This window comes from Cryptomeria japonica, unplaced genomic scaffold (assembly GCF_030272615.1).
Source record: "Cryptomeria japonica unplaced genomic scaffold, Sugi_1.0 HiC_scaffold_52, whole genome shotgun sequence".
Classification (NCBI taxonomy): domain Eukaryota; kingdom Viridiplantae; phylum Streptophyta; class Pinopsida; order Cupressales; family Cupressaceae; genus Cryptomeria; species Cryptomeria japonica.
Genome location: NW_026728874.1, coordinates 422,501 through 427,012, shown reverse-complemented (window position 1 = coordinate 427,012; position 4,512 = coordinate 422,501). Strand labels below are relative to the sequence as shown.

The 4,512-nt window shown below is 63.5% G+C and overlaps 1 non-coding gene across 1 annotated transcript; it reads left to right on the top strand.

Annotated features, from left to right (window-relative positions):
* The first annotated feature begins 1,267 nt into the window (after nucleotides 1-1,267).
* Nucleotides 1,268-1,386, top strand: LOC131862866 (5S ribosomal RNA). Its single transcript, XR_009361802.1, has one exon. It is a non-coding gene; the product is annotated as a 5S ribosomal RNA (ribosomal RNA).
* The last annotated feature ends 3,126 nt before the right edge of the window (nucleotides 1,387-4,512 follow it).

Here is a 4,512-nt window from a genome sequence, read left to right as displayed (position 1 = left end):
CAGGGTGGGTGCACCCACCCTGGCCAAGGTGGGTCACGGGGTGGGTCCTAGGGTGGGTAACGGGGTGGGTACTAAGGTGCGTGCCAAGGTGGGTCATAGGGTGGGTGCCAAGGTGGGCACCAGGGTGGGTGTGCACCAACCCTAGCCAGGGTAGGTCACGGGGTGGTTGTCGGGGTGGGCGTCAAGGAGCCAAGGTGGGTGGCAAGTAGCCAAGTTGCGTGCCAAGGTGGGTGTCGGGGTGGGTGCCAAGGATCCAAGGTGGGTGCCAAGGAACCAAGGTGGGTGTCTGGGTGGGTGCCGAGGTGGGAGCCAGGGTGGGTCCCAAGGTGAGTGCAAAGGTGGGTGCCAGGGTCAAGGTGAGTGCCAATGTGGGTTCCAAGGTGCCAGGGTCAGGGTGAGTGCCAATGTGGGTTCAAAGGTGCTAAGTTGGGTGCGAGGTTGGGTGCGAGGGTGGGTGGGTGCCAAGGTGTGCTAGGTGGAAGCCCGGGTGGGTCGGCATCCCATGGGTGTCGAGTTGGGTGCCTGATGGGTGCTTCTTGTCAAGTTTTAGTCGTCGGGACTCATTTCGAGCCTTAGAGGTCGTTTCTTGTCCGGTTGCCCTGTCTTCGACCTGGGAACCCAATTTTGGTCCTCGGGTCCCATTTTTTTTTGTCTCGCATCCCACTTTTGGCCTGTGGCCTTTTCGGGGTCGATTCTCGTTTTGGGCATCAGAGCATGTTTCTTCTCCTAAAACCCAATATTTGTTTATTAAGTCTCGGAACACATTTTTGTTCTCGTGGACCCATCATGGGTCTTGGAACGCATTTGTGGTCCTTGGGTCCCATTTTGCATCCCGAAACTTGTGTTTTGGTGCTTGATCCCTATTTTGGGTGCCCACCTTGCACCAAGTGCGCACCCGGGGCAAACCGAGCGCCTTGGTGCACCGGGGCAAGATCGAGCGAGCACCCGAGGCGCCCCGAACATGCACCAAGGTGCACTCGGCCCACATGTGAGCGCAGGTCGTTGCGCCCGAGGTGGTGTGTGGGCACCGCGTTGCAGACGGGACACTGCACGCACACGACGCCCCCTCCAGGTGCACGCACGTAGGCCGGGCCGGGTGCACACCCCGACGCCCTAGCAAGGTGCGCGCACCCGGGCAGGGCTCACACTTGGCGAAACGGGGCGCACTTCGCGAGGGAGGGTGTGCACCTCGACGGGGGTGGGTGGCCGGGGTGGATTCGCACGTGGGTCGCGGTTTGCTAAGTACACACTGCGACAAGCTCATAACGGGTGCGATCATACCAGCGTTAGTGCACCGGATCCCATCAGAACTCCGCAGTTAAGCGCGCTTGGGCCGGAGTAGTACTGGGATGGGTGACCTCCCGGGAAGTCCCGGTGTTGCACCCTTTTTTAGTTTTTCGCCGGGCGTCGCAATGCTATTTGAATAAACCTTTTGCCCGTTTGCGTTCTCGTCGGGGCCGGGCCGGGCCGGGGTGCGCTGCCCGCACTACCCGCGCGCGCGGGGGCGACACCGAGCGCGCACCCGAGGCGCCCCGAGCACACAGGCCACGGTGCAACCCGGGCGTTGTGCGCGCACCCCGGTGCGCCCGAGGTGCTGCGCGCGCACCCAGGTGAAATCGGTGTGCACCTCGGCCAGTGCGCGCTCGGTCGAGTCGCGCACGTTGGCCAAGGTGCACGGTGATGTTTCTTACTCTAAGGTTCCGCACCAGACGCCCGGGACAGGTGAGCGAAGCTGGGCGGGGCCGGGTGCGCGGCCGGGGCAGGTGCACGCAGCTGGAGAGAGCTTTGGAGCACACTTCGGAGCGCACCAATGATGCGCTCCATTCAAAAGTTTCCTGAAAAGGCAAAAAAAAGTTGAGATTATAGAATTTCCCACTTGAGAGATTGTAAAAAAAAAAAATTTAAAATGAAGGAAACGCGGGTGCCAAGGTGTGCGCAGCCCAGCCCACCCTGGCGAAGGTGCACGCAAGGTGCGCACCCGAGGCAAACCGGACAATTAACCCAACTTTCGACTTCGCGCGCACCTTGGAGCGCACTTCGGAGCGCTCCTTGGTGCGCACCAATCTTGGGCACCTCGGAGTGCACCATGGCGCCCACCAAGGTGCGCACCCGGGGCAAACCGAGCTCCGACTTCGTGCGCACCTTGGAGCGCACGAAAGGTGCGCACCATGGCGCCCACCAAGGTGCGCAGCCCAGCCAAGGCGTGCGCATCAAGGTGCGCACCCCTGGCGAAGGTGCGCACCCGGGGCAAACCGAGCTCCGACTTCGTGCGCACCTTGGAGCGCACAAAAGGTGCGCAACCCAGCCAAGGTGTGCGCACCCCGGTCAAACCGAGCTCCGAATCGTGCGCACCAGAGGTGCACGCCATCGTGCGCACCTTGGAGCACACTTCGGAGCCCTCCTTGGTGCGCGCCGATGTTGCGCACCTCGGAGCGCACCCGGGGAAAACAATGCAATTAACCCGACTTTCGACTTCGTGGGCACCTCGGAGCGCTCTCGGGTTCGCACCTCGGAGCACACCGAGGTGCGCACCTTTGATGCGCTGCCTTCACCAATTTCCAGAAAAGGCAAGAAAACATTGAGAAGGTGTGCGCACCGAGGTGCCCACCCTGGCGAAGGTGCACGCGAGGTGCGCACCCGGGGCAAACCGGGCTCGACTTCGTGCACGCCGCACCTTGGAGCACACTTCGGAGCGCTCCTTGGTGCGCACCAGGGCGCGCAACCCAGCCGAGGTGCCACACCCCGGCGAAGGTGCACGCGAGGTGCGCACCCGGGGCAAACCGGGCTCCGACTTCGTGCACGCCATGGTGCCCACCGCGGCGAAGGTGCACGCGAGGTGCGCACCCGGGGCAAACCGGGCTCCGACTTCGTGCACCGCCGCACCTTGGAGCACACTTCGGAGCGCTCCTTGGTGCGCACCATGGTGCCCACCAGGGCGCGCAACCCCCGCCGAAGGTGCACGCGAGGTGCGCACCCGGGGCAAACCGGGCTCCGACTTCGTGCACGCCGCACCTTGGAGCACACTTCGGAGCGCTCCTTGGTGCGCACCATGGTGCCCACCAGGGCGCGCAACCCCGCCGAAGGTGCACGCGAGGTGCGCACCCGGGGCAAACCGGGCTCCGACTTCGTGCACGCCATGGTGCGCACCGCGGCGAAGGTGCGCACCCGGGGCAAACCGGGCTCCGACTTCGTGCACGCCGCACCTTGGAGCACACTTCGGAGCGCTCCTTGGTGCGCACCAGGGCGCGCAACCCAGCCGAGGTGCCCACCCCGGCGAAGGTGCACGCGAGGTGCGTACCCGGGGCAAACCGGGCTCCGACTTCGTGCACGCCGCACCTTGGAGCACACTTCGGAGCGCTCCTTGGTGCGCACCATGGTGCCCACCAGGCCGCGCAACCCAGCCAAGGTGTGCGCACCAAGGTGCACGCGAGGTGCGCACCCGGGGCAAACCGGGGTCCGACTTCGTGCACGCCGCACCTTGGAGCACACATCGGGGCGCTCCCGGGTTCGCACCGGCGTTGCGCACCGTGGTGGGCACCTCGGAGCACACCAAGGTGGGCAGCGAGGTGCGCACCTTTGATGCGATGCCTTCACTAATTTCCATAAAAGGCAAAAAAAAAATGAGATTTTAAAATTTCCGTTTTGAAAGATAGTGAGAAAAAGGGAATGCTGGTGCCATCTTGAGCCCGCCCTGGTGCGCAGCCCAGCCAAGGTGTGCGCACCAAGGTGCCCACCCTGGCGAAGGTGCGCGCCCGGGCAATTAACCCAACTTCCAACTTCGCGCGCGCCAGGGTGGGAGCGCACCCAACAACCGGGCCTGGGAAGAGCCAATGCGAGAAACCCCACCAAACGCTCTGACAAAAAAAGAGGGGGCGCTCCAGTAACCCCGCTTCGGAGCGCACCCTGGGCAAACCCAGCCAAGGTGCCCACCCCGGCCAAGGTGCAGGCGAGGTGCGCACCCGGGGCAAACCGGGCTCCGACAACGTGCACGCCGCACCTTGGAGCACACTTCGTAGCGCTCCCGGGTGCGCACCTCAGAGCACACCAAGGTGGGCAGCGAGGTGCGCACCTTTGATGCGCTGCCTTCACTAATTTCCAGAAAAGGCAAAAAAAAAAGGAGATTTTAAAATTTCCGTTTTGAAAGATAGTGAAAAAAACGGAACGCGCGTGCCATCTTGAGCCCGCCCTGGTGCGCAGCCCAGGTAAGGTGCCCACCCTGGCAAAGGTGCGCACCCGGGCAATTAACCCTACTTCCGACTTCGTGCGCGCCAGGGTGGCAACCGGGCCTCGGAAGAGCCAATGCGAGAAACCCCACCAAACGCTCCGACAAAAAAAGAGGCGGCGCTCCAATAACCCCGCTTCGGAGCGCAGCCGGGGCAAACCCAGCCAAGGTGCCCACCCCGACGAAGGTGCACGCGAGGTGCGCACCCGGGGCAAACCGGGCTCCGACAACGTGCACGCAGCACCTTGGAGCACACTTCGAAGCACTCCCGGGTGCCCACCGGCGTTGCG